General features: G+C 43.3%; 1 protein-coding gene and 1 long non-coding RNA gene across 2 annotated transcripts in view; both read left to right on the forward strand.

Annotated features, from left to right (window-relative positions):
• LOC110516086 (glutamate receptor ionotropic, NMDA 2A-like) overlaps positions 1–12753 on the forward strand; it is a 342985-nt gene that overhangs the window by 88670 nt on the left and 241562 nt on the right. The window lies entirely within an intron of this gene.
• Positions 10678–12292, forward strand: LOC118947791. The gene is made up of 3 exons (XR_005041930.1): positions 10678–10961; positions 11100–11324; positions 11405–12292. It is a non-coding gene; the product is annotated as an uncharacterized LOC118947791 (long non-coding RNA).

Raw genomic sequence — 12753 nt, forward strand, 5'->3', positions numbered from 1 at the left:
TTGATCTGCAGGAGTCTATCGATGCTACAGATGACAATGACAAGGTTAAGGTTAAGGTTAAGGTTTGATCTGCGGGAGTCTATCGATGCTACAGATGACAATGACAAGGTTAAGGTTAAGGTTAAGGTTTTGGTTTGATCTGCGGGAGTCTATCGATGCTACAGATGACAATGACAAGGTTAAGGTTAAGGTTAAGGTTTGATCTGCGGGAGTCTATCGATGCTACAGATGACAATGACAAGGTTAAGGTTAAGGTTAAGGTTTGATCTGCGGGAGTCTATCGATGCTACAGATGACAATGACAAGGTTAAGGTTAAGGTTAAGGTTTTGGTTTGATCTGCGGGAGTCTATCGATGCTACAGATGACAATGACAAGGTTAAGGTTAAGGTTAAGGTTTGATCTGCGGGAGTCTATCGATGCTACAGATGACAATGACAAGGTTAAGGTTAAGGTAAGGTTTGATCTGCGGGAGTCTATCGATGCTACAGATGACAATGACAAGGTTAAGGTTAAGGTTAAGGTTTGATCTGCGGGAGTCTATCGATGCTACAGATGACAATGACAAGGTTAAGGTTAAGGTTAAGGTTAAGGTTTGATCTGCGGGAGTCTATCGATGCTACAGATGACAATGACAAGGTTAAGGTTAAGGTTAAGGTTTGATCTGCGGGAGTCTATCGATGCTACAGATGACAATGACAAGGTTAAGGTTAAGGTTAAGGTTTGATCTGCGGGAGTCTATCGATGCTACAGATGACAATGACAAGGTTAAGGTTAAGGTTAAGGTTTTGGTTTGATCTGCAGGAGTCTATCGATGCTACAGATGACAATGACAAGGTTAAGGTTAAGGTTAAGGTTTGATCTGCGGGAGTCTATCGATGCTACAGATGACAATGACAAGGTTAAGGTTAAGGTTAAGGTTTTGGTTTGATCTGCGGGAGTCTATCGATGCTACAGATGACAATGACAAGGTTAAGGTTAAGGTTAAGGTTTGATCTGCGGGAGTCTATCGATGCTACAGATGACAATGACAAGGTTAAGGTTAAGGTTAAGGTTTGATCTGCGGGAGTCTATCGATGCTACAGATGACAATGACAAGGTTAAGGTTAAGGTTAAGGTTTGATCTGCGGGAGTCTATCGATGCTACAGATGACAATGACAAGGTTAAGGTTAAGGTTAAGGTTTGATCTGCGGGAGTCTATCGATGCTACAGATGACAATGACAAGGTTAAGGTTAAGGTTAAGGTTTGATCTGCGGGAGTCTATCGATGCTACAGATGACAATGACAAGGTTAAGGTTAAGGTTTGATCTGCGGGAGTCTATCGATGCTACAGATGACAATGACAAGGTTAAGGTTAAGGTTTGATCTGCGGGAGTCTATCGATGCTACAGATGACAATGACAAGGTTAAGGTTAAGGTTTGATCTGCGGGAGTCTATCGATGCTACAGATGACAATGACAAGGTTAAGGTTTGATCTGCGGGAGTCTATCGATGCTACAGATGACAATGACAAGGTTAAGGTTTGATCTGCGGGAGTCTATCGATGCTACAGATGACAATGACAAGGTTAAGGTTAAGGTTAAGGTTAAGGTTTGATCTGCGGGAGTCTATCGATGCTACAGATGACAATGACAAGGTTAAGGTTTGATCTGCGGGAGTCTATCGATGCTACAGATGACAATGACAAGGTTAAGGTTAAGGTTAAGGTTTGATCTGCGGGAGTCTATCGATGCTACAGATGACAATGACAAGGTTAAGGTTAAGGTTAAGGTTTGATCTGCGGGAGTCTATCGATGCTACAGATGACAATGACAAGGTTAAGGTTTGATCTGCGGGAGTCTATCGATGCTACAGATGACAATGACAAGGTTAAGGTTTGATCTGCGGGAGTCTATCGATGCTACAGATGACAATGACAAGGTTAAGGTTTGATCTGCGGGAGTCTATCGATGCTACAGATGACAATGACAAGGTTAAGGTTAAGGTTAAGGTTTGATCTGCGGGAGTCTATCGATGCTACAGATGACAATGACAAGGTTAAGGTTTGATCTGCGGGAGTCTATCGATGCTACAGATGACAATGACAAGGTTAAGGTTAAGGTTAAGGTTAAGGTTTGATCTGCGGGAGTCTATCGATGCTACAGATGACAATGACAAGGTTAAGGTTAAGGTTAAGGTTTGATCTGCGGGAGTCTATCGATGCTACAGATGACAATGACAAGGTTAAGGTTAAGGTTAAGGTTTGATCTGCGGGAGTCTATCGATGCTACAGATGACAATGACAAGGTTAAGGTTTGATCTGCGGGAGTCTATCGATGCTACAGATGACAATGACAAGGTTAAGGTTTGATCTGCGGGAGTCTATCGATGCTACAGATGACAATGACAAGGTTAAGGTTTGATCTGCGGGAGTCTATCGATGCTACAGATGACAATGACAAGGTTAAGGTTAAGGTTAAGGTTTGATCTGCGGGAGTCTATCGATGCTACAGATGACAATGACAAGGTTAAGGTTAAGGTTAAGGTTTGATCTGCGGGAGTCTATCGATGCTACAGATGACAATGACAAGGTTAAGGTTAAGGTTAAGGTTAAGGTTTGATCTGCGGGAGTCTATCGATGCTACAGATGACAATGACAAGGTTAAGGTTAAGGTTAAGGTTTGATCTGCGGGAGTCTATCGATGCTACAGATGACAATGACAAGGTTAAGGTTTGATCTGCGGGAGTCTATCGATGCTACAGATGACAATGACAAGGTTAAGGTTTGATCTGCGGGAGTCTATCGATGCTACAGATGACAATGACAAGGTTTTGGTTTGATCTGCGGGAGTCTATCGATGCTACAGATGACAATGACAAGGTTAAGGTTTGATCTGCGGGAGTCTATCGATGCTACAGATGACAATGACAAGGTTAAGGTTTGATCTGCGGGAGTCTATCGATGCTACAGATGACAATGACAAGGTTAAGGTTTGATCTGCGGGAGTCTATCGATGCTACAGATGACAATGACAAGGTTAAGGTTAAGGTTAAGGTTTGATCTGCGGGAGTCTATCGATGCTACAGATGACAATGACAAGGTTAAGGTTAAGGTTAAGGTTTGATCTGCGGGAGTCTATCGATGCTACAGATGACAATGACAAGGTTAAGGTTTGATCTGCGGGAGTCTATCGATGCTACAGATGACAATGACAAGGTTAAGGTTTGATCTACGGGAGTCTATCGATGCTACAGATGACAATGACAAGGTTAAGGTTTGATCTGCGGGAGTCTATCGATGCTACAGATGACAATGACAAGGTTAAGGTTTGATCTGCGGGAGTCTATCGATGCTACAGATGACAATGACAAGGTTAAGGTTTGATCTGCGGGAGTCTATCGATGCTACAGATGACAATGACAAGGTTAAGGTTTGATCTGCGGGAGTCTATCGATGCTACAGATGACAATGACAAGGTTAAGGTTTGATCTGCGGGAGTCTATCGATGCTACAGATGACAATGACAAGGTTAAGGTTTGATCTGCGGGAGTCTATCGATGCTACAGATGACAATGACAAGGTTAAGGTTTGATCTGCGGGAGTCTATCGATGCTACAGATGACAATGACAAGGTTAAGGTTTGATCTGCGGGAGTCTATCGATGCTACAGATGACAATGACAAGGTTAAGGTTTGATCTGCGGGAGTCTATCGATGCTACAGATGACAATGACAAGGTTAAGGTTTGATCTGCGGGAGTCTATCGATGCTACAGATGACAATGACAAGGTTAAGGTTTGATCTGCGGGAGTCTATCGATGCTACAGATGACAATGACAAGGTTAAGGTTTGATCTGCGGGAGTCTATCGATGCTACAGATGACAATGACAAGGTTAAGGTTTGATCTGCGGGAGTCTATCGATGCTACAGATGACAATGACAAGGTTAAGGTTAAGGTTAAGGTTTGATCTGCGGGAGTCTATCGATGCTACAGATGACAATGACAAGGTTAAGGTTTGATCTGCGGGAGTCTATCGATGCTACAGATGACAATGACAAGGTTAAGGTTTGATCTGCGGGAGTCTATCGATGCTACAGATGACAATGACAAGGTTAAGGTTTGATCTGCGGGAGTCTATCGATGCTACAGATGACAATGACAAGGTTAAGGTTTGATCTGCGGGAGTCTATCGATGCTACAGATGACAATGACAAGGTTAAGGTTTGATCTGCGGGAGTCTATCGATGCTACAGATGACAATGACAAGGTTAAGGTTTGATCTGCGGGAGTCTATCGATGCTACAGATGACAATGACAAGGTTAAGGTTTGATCTGCGGGAGTCTATCGATGCTACAGATGACAATGACAAGGTTAAGGTTTGATCTGCGGGAGTCTATCGATGCTACAGATGACAATGACAAGGTTAAGGTTTGATCTGCGGGAGTCTATCGATGCTACAGATGACAATGACAAGGTTAAGGTTTGATCTGCGGGAGTCTATCGATGCTACAGATGACAATGACAAGGTTAAGGTTTGATCTGCGGGAGTCTATCGATGCTACAGATGACAATGACAAGGTTAAGGTTTGATCTGCGGGAGTCTATCGATGCTACAGATGACAATCTGTTTTCCTTTTTTTTGTTTGTCGGACTTAATCTACTCATCAACAACATTTGCATAGAAGCTTCACTCCAGCTGGTCACTCGAATATGGAAGGACATCGTTATAGGCACTGCTGTTAGTTCGACAATAGACAAACAATAACGTCTATTCAATGCAAATGATTCCAACGTAACGTCATGATTTGTGATTAGTGACAATTGTTTTGTTTTTTTTCTCTCTCTCTCTCTCTCCAGCTGTCAGGACCCATCTCTCTAAAACAACTCAGTTTGCCAGGAAGAAATGTTGAAATAACTTGATTGGCTTGTTCCGCTCTCTGTCAAGAAAAAAGGGGGGCGGGTTGTAAAAATGACCCTACTGCTACGATTGGATAGAACACCGGATGTAACTCCGCTCCCTTTCTCGTCTCATCACGTCTCTCTTATCACCTGCTGATGTTTACTGCTATTATTTCAACTAACTCGACGGCGATGATATTAGCTACAAAACCGTAAAATGTGCAAAATATCTAACAAGGAGAGCGGGGGGTGTACTATGAAACTACGATGCACGTTTGTGTCTGAATGACTGAAATCTGCCCATAGTTTTTAGAAGTGAGAAAGGACACACGCGCTGATCTACACACGTTTTTTTTGTTCCATAGTCATGCAGGATAATTTCTTAGGTAGCTAAAACCTTCTGACAAACTTTTATTCAGACATTTAAATAAAAAAATAAAAACGTCCTTATTTCCTTATTATGAAGACATGATCTAATCCATGTACGGACGGGACGCTGCTTGCTGCTGATTTTGCCAGCTAGACATTCCTCAGCATGGTGCCCGTTGGCTCAGGCGGTGAGCGGCGGCTGGCATAGCAGCAGTTTTCACTATGCAGATGGCCGATCGGCAAAAGCCCACAGAGAAGGGCCGATAGACACACAACAATAAAAATGGCTAATATCGTCCCAATATATCAGATCGGACGATTATCGGTCGTTCTCTATTCCACGGTATACTACAACATTCTGTAGTAAGTACTACACATGATCCAGGGATACTACAGGGTGTAGTATAGTATTCTACAGTTTACTACAGAATTCTAGAGTAAATACTGTAGTATTCTCTAGGGAACTGTAGTATTTCTTCATGTGGGATCTCCAGTCAAATTATTTGTATGTCCTGGTTGTATCTGACCTGGTTGTATCTGACCTGGTTATATCTGTCCTGGTTGTATCTGTCCTGGTTGTATCTGTCCTGGTTGTATCTGACCTGGTTGTCTGACCTGGTTGTATCTGACCTGGTTGTATCTGTCTTGGTTGTATCTCTCCTGGTTGTATCTGACCTGGATGTATCTGTCCTGGTTATATCTGACCTGGTTGTATCTGACCTGGATGTATCTGACCTGGTTATATCTGTCCTGGTTGTATCTGACCTGGATGTATCTGACCTGGTTGTATCTGACCTGGTTGTATCTGACCTGGTTGTATCTGACCTGGTTGTATCTGTCCTGGTTGTATCTGACCTGGTTGTATCTGACCTGGTTGTATCTGACCTGGTTGTATCTGACCTGGTTGTATCTGTCCTGGTTGTATCTGACCTGGTTGTATCTGACCTGGTTGTATCTGACCTGGTTGTATCTGACCTGGTTGTATCTGTCCTGGTTGTATCTGACCTGGTTGTATCTGACCTGGTTGTATCTGACCTGGTTGTATCTGACCTGGTTGTATCTGTCCTGGTTGTATCTGACCTGGTTGTATCTGTCCTGGTTGTATCTGACCTGGTTGTATCTGACCTGGTTGTATCTGACCTGGTTGTATATGTCCTGGTTGTATCTGTCCTGGTTGTATCTGATCTGGTTGTATCTGTCCTGGTTGTATCTGTCCTGGTTATATCTGACCTGGTTGTATCTGTCCTGGTTGTATCTGACCTGAATGTATCTGTCCTGGTTGTATCTGTCCTGAATGTATCTGTCCTGGTTGTATCTGTCCTGGTTGTATCTGACCTGGTTGTATCTGTCCTGGTTGTATCTGTCCTGGTTGTATCTGACCTGGTTGTATCTCTCCTGGTTGTCTCTCTCCTGGTTGTATCTGACCTGGTTGTATCTTTCCTGGTTGTATCTGACCTTTATGTATCTGACCTGGATGTATCTGACCTGGTTGTGTCTGACCTGGTTGTATCTCTCCTGGTTGTATCTATCCTGGTTGTATCTTTCCTGGTTGTATCTGACCTGGATGTATCTGACCTGGTTGTATCTGACCTGGTTGTATCTGTCCTGGTTGTATCTGTCCTGGTTGTATCTGACCTGGTTGTATCTCTCCTGGTTGTATCTATCCTGGTTGTATCTGACCTGGTTGTATCTTTCCTGGTTGTATCTGACCTGGATGTATCTGACCTGGTTGTATCTGACCTGGTTGTATCTGTCCTGGTTGTACCTGTCCTGGTTGTGTCTGACCTGGTTGCATCTGACCCTGGATGTATCTGACCTGGTTGTATCTGACCTGGTTGTACCTGTCCTGAATGTATCTGTCCTGGTTGTATCTGACCCTGAATGTATCTGACCTGGTTGTATCTGACCTGGTTGTATCTGTCCTGGTTGTATCTGTCCTGGTTGTATCTGTCCTGGTTGTATCTGACCTGGTTGCATCTGACTTGGTTGTATCTGACCTGGTTGTATCTGACCTGGATGTATCTGACCTGGTTGTATCTGACCTGGTTGTATCTGTCCTGGTTGTATCTGACCTGGTTGTATCTGACCTGGTTGTATCTGACCTGGTTGTATCTGACTTGGATGTATCTGACCTGGTTGTATCTGACCTGGTTGTATCTTTCCTGGTTGTATCTGACCTTTATGTATCTGACCTGGATGTATCTGACCTGGTTGTGTCTGACCTGGTTGTATCTGACCCTGAATGTATCTGACCTGGTTGTATCTGTCCTGGTTGTATCTGTCCTGAATGTATCTGTCCTGGTTGTATCTGACCTGGTTGTATCTGACCTGGTTGTATCTGACCTGGTTGTATCTGACCTGGTTGTATCTATCCTGGTTGTATCTGACCTGGTTGTATCTTTCCTGGTTGTATCTGACCTGGATGTATCTGACCTGGTTGTATCTGACCTGGTTGTATCTGTCCTGGTTGTATCTGTCCTGGTTGTATCTGACCTGGTTGTATCTCTCCTGGTTGTATCTATCCTGGTTGTATCTGACCTGGTTGTATCTTTCCTGGTTGTATCTGACCTGGATGTATCTGACCTGGTTGTATCTGACCTGGTTGTATCTGTCCTGGTTGTACCTGTCCTGGTTGTGTCTGACCTGGTTGCATCTGACCCTGGATGTATCTGACCTGGTTGTATCTGACCTGGTTGTACCTGTCCTGAATGTATCTGTCCTGGTTGTATCTGACCCTGAATGTATCTGACCTGGTTGTATCTGACCTGGTTGTATATGTCCTGGTTGTATCTGTCCTGGTTGTATCTGTCCTGGTTGTATCTGACCTGGTTGTATCTGACCTGGTTGTATCTGACTTGGATGTATCTGACCTGGTTGTATCTGACCTGGTTGTATCTGACCTGGTTATATATGTCCTGGTTATATCTGACCTGGTTGTACCTGTCCTGGTTGTGTCTTGGAAAACTACCCATAGTGTCGTAGTTGTTTTAGTTGAAATATGACCTTTAACTTCATTACAACATGGTTTGAAATAAAATGAATTAAATTTTTATTGGTCACATGGTTAGCAGATGTTATTGGTGACATGGTTAGCAGATGTTATTGGTCACATGGTTAGCAGATGTTATTGGTCACATGGTTAGTAGATGTTATTGGTCACATGGTTAGCAGATGTTATTGGTCACATGGTTAGCAGATGTTATTGGTCACATGGTTAGCAGATGTTATTGGTCACATGGTTAGCAGATGTTATTGGTCACGTGGTTAGCAGATGTTAATGGTCACATGGTTAGCAGATGTTATTGGTCACATGGTTAGCAGATGTTATTGGTCACATGGTTAGCAGATGTTATTGGTCACATGGTTAGCAGATGTTAATGGTCACATGGTTAGCAGATGTTATTGGTCACATGGTTAGCAGATGTTATTGGTCACATGGTTAGCAGATGTTAATGGTCACATGGTTAGCAGATGTTAATGGTCACATGGTTAGCAGATGTTATTGGTCACATGGTTAGCAGATGTTATTGGTCACATGGTTAGCAGATGTTATTGGTCACATGGTTAGCAGATGTTATTGGTCACATGGTTAGCAGATGTTATTGGTCACATGGTTAGCAGATGTTATTGGTCACATGGTTAGCAGATGTTATTGGTCACATGGTTAGCAGATGTTATTGGTCACATGGTTAGCAGATGTTAATGGTCACATGGTTAGCAGATGTTAATGGTCACATGGTTAGCAGATGTTAATGGTCACATGGTTAGCAGATGTTAATGGTCACATGGTTAGCAGATGTTATTGGTCACATGGTTAGCAGATGTTAATGGTCACATGGTTAGCAGATGTTAATGGTCACATGGTTAGCAGATGTTAATGCTTGTGCTTCTAGTTCCCACAGTGCAGTAATATCTAACGAGTATCCTAACAATTCCCCAACAACTACCTAATACACACACATCTAAACTAATATAAGAATATGTACATATAAATATATGGATGAGCGATGACCGAGCAGCATAGGCTAAGATGGTATAAAATACAGTATATACATATGAGATGAGTAATACATAGACTAAGATACAGTAGAATAGTATAGAATACAGTAGATACATATGAGATGAGTTATGTAAGATATGTAAACATGATATAAAGTGACTAGTGATCCATTTGTTAAAAAGTGGCCAATGATTTTGAGTCTGTATGTTGGCAGCAGCCTCTCAATGTTAGTGATGGCTGTTTAACAGTCTGATGGCCTTGAGATAGCAGCTGTTTAACAGTCTCTCGGTCCCAGCTTGATGCACAGTAGAAACACTGTGTAACTATGGTATTATTACCATAATTATTACCGTAACTATGTAAATATGGTAAACAAAGATTTTCTCTGAACCTCATGATTGGCAGGTTCAGAAATAACAGAATAATGTGGGCGGAGACCGGTTGAAAACGTCACAGGTTGACAGCCAATCGGACACATGATTCTTCCTGGATATTCAAATTAGCTACTGACTCATTGGCTGTGTTTCTCCATGGAGGCAGATAGTAGTTTGAGGTGGGGGGGTTAACAGAGTGGTATTAATACTAGAGACAGATAACAGTTTGAGGTGGGGGGGTTAACAGAGTGGTATTAATACTAGAGACAGATAACAGTTTGAGGTGGGGGGGGGGTGTAACAGGGAGGGACGGAAACTTTAACAACTTGAAACTAGCGATGGAGACAGAAAGAATGTTCAGGATATATATATATATATATATATATATATATATACACACACACACACACACACACACACACACACACACAGCAGAATGAGGCCATTGCGTATCCAGCGAGACAGAGAGGTCCCAGAGAGAGAGAGGAGGAGTGTAAACCAGGTCAGTCATTTAAACCAACTTTAATTAAAGGGGATAATGTTTAAACACCAGGGTCAGTCTTTTTAACGATAAGACTGACCCTGGACCCCCCTGATAGGAACTGTAATTACTGTAGGGGCCACACTGAAATGCTCCCCCGCCCCTGATAGGAACTGTAATTACTGTAGGGGCCACGCTGAAATGCTCCCCCGCCCCTGATAGGAACTGTAATTACTGTAGGGGCCACGCTGAAATGCTCCCCCCCCTGATAGGAACTGTAATTACTGTAGGGGCCCGCTGAAATGCTCCCCCCCCTGATAGAAACTGTAATTACTGTAGGGGCCACGCTGAAATGCTCCCCGCCCCTGATAGGAACTGTAATTACTGTAGGGGCCACGCTGAAATGCTCCCCCCCCTGATAGGAACTGTAATTACTGTAGGGGCCACGCTGAAATGCCCCCCCCCCCCCCCCCCCCCCGGTCGTCAAGGTGACTTTAGAACGGAATAAAGTAGAGATTAACAAATTAATTGTATTTTTATTTTCCTTTTCTCTCCTGCTCCTTTTGGTCAAGGTTAGGAGTACTATAGAGGAAGGGTTAAGGTTAGGAGTACTATAGAGGAAGGGTTAAGGTTAGGAGTACTATAGAGGAAGGGTTAAGGTTAGGAGTACTATAGAGGAAGGGTTAAGGTTAGGAGTACTATAGAGGAAGGGTTAAGGTTAGGACTACTATAGAGGAAGGTTAGGAGTACTATAGAGGAAGGGTTAAGGTTAGGAGTACTATAGAGGAAGGGTTAAGGTTAGGAGTACTATAGAGGAAGGGTTAAGGTTAGGAGTACTATAGAGGAAGGGTTAAGGTTAGGAGTACTATAGAGGAAGGGTTAAGGTTAGGAGTACTATAGAGGAAGGGTTAAGGTTAGGAGTACTATAGAGGAAGGGTTAAGGTTAGGAGTACTATAGAGGAAGGGTTAAGGTTAGGACTACTATAGAGGAAGGTTAGGAGTACTATAGAGGAAGGGTTAAGGTTAGGAGTACTATAGAGGAAGGGTTAAGGTTAGGAGTACTATAGAGGAAGGGTTAAGGTTAGGACTACTATAGAGGAAGGTTAGGAGTACTATAGAGGAAGGGTTAAGGTTAGGAGTACTATAGAGGAAGGGTTAAGGTTAGGAGTACTATAGAGGAAGGGTTAAGGTTAGGAGTACTATAGAGGAAGGGTTAAGGTTAGGAGTACTATAGAGGAAGGGTTAAGGTTAGGAGTACTATAGAGGAAGGGTTAAGGTTAGGACTACTATAGAGGAAGGTTAGGAGTACTATAGAGGAAGGGTTAAGGTTAGGAGTACTATAGAGGAAGGGTTAAGGTTAGGAGTACTATAGAGGAAGGGTTAAGGTTAGGAGTACTATAGAGGAAGGGTTAAGGTTAGGAGTACTATAGAGGAAGGTTAGGAGTACTATAGAGGAAGGTTAGGAGTACTATAGAGGAAGAGATGTTGTGTGTGTGTGTGTGTGTGTGTGTGTGTGTGTGTGTGTGTCCCAGCTACTCAATGCTCTAGTTCTACTGGTAGCGTTAAGAGGCCCATTTTTTTTTATTTTATAGCTTCTACAGAACACCAGGACAGGAGGTAAAAATAGGAGAGAGAGGGAGGAAGGGAAGATGTTTGAGGACATGGAGGAGTGTGTATCTGAGGGAGAGAAAGAGAGAGAGAAAGGACATTTGTGTGTGTTGATTAGTGTGTGTGTGTGTGTGTCTTGCTGCGGTAGAGAGGAGGGAGGAGAAGATGGATGAGGGAAGGAGGAAGGGACAGTTTTTCAGGGTCGGAGTTGACAGATGAGGCTGTCAAGTTTTAGTGTGTGTGTGTGTTTATATATGTGTGTGTGTGTGTTTGAAAGCTCTAGAGACCTCCCTAGCAGTTAGGTCAGCTATCCCAGAGGGCCGAGGGAGAGAAACAGGTTTTTACCTGCAGAGTCTGTTCTGTACCTGAACAGGTGAACCAAGAGGACACCTTAGTCCCTTTTAAGAACCACTACCAGACCTCTGTACTGGGTTAATACCAGACCTCTGTACTGGGTCAGTACCAGACCTCTGTACTGGGTCAATACCAGACCTCTGTACTGGGTTAATACCAGACCTCTGTACCTGAACAGGTGAAACAAGAGGACACCTTTGTCCCTTTTAAGAACCACTACCAGACCTCTGTACTGGGTTAATACCAGACCTCTACTGGGTCAATACCAGACCACTGTACTGGGTTAATACCAGACCTCTGTACTGGGTCAATACCAGACCTCTGTACTGGGTTAATACCAGACCTCTGTACTGGGGCAATACCAGACCTCTGTACTGGGTCAATACCAGACCTCTGTACTGGGTTAATACCAGACCTCTACCTGGTAAATACCAGACCACTGTACTGGGTTAATACCAGACCTCTACTGGGTCAATACCAGACCTCTGTACTGGGTTAATACCAGACCTCTACTGGGTCAATACCAGACCTCTGTACTGGGTTAATACCAGACCTCTGTACTGGGTTAATACCAGGCCTCTGTACTGGGTTAATACCAGACCTCTACTGGGTTAATACCAGACCTCTGTACTGGGTTAATACCAGACCTCTGTACTGGGTTAGAGAATGTAACCTTATCAGAATG

Source organism: Oncorhynchus mykiss, unplaced genomic scaffold (genome assembly GCF_013265735.2).
Source record: "Oncorhynchus mykiss isolate Arlee unplaced genomic scaffold, USDA_OmykA_1.1 un_scaffold_197, whole genome shotgun sequence".
Taxonomy (NCBI): Eukaryota; Metazoa; Chordata; class Actinopteri; order Salmoniformes; family Salmonidae; genus Oncorhynchus; species Oncorhynchus mykiss.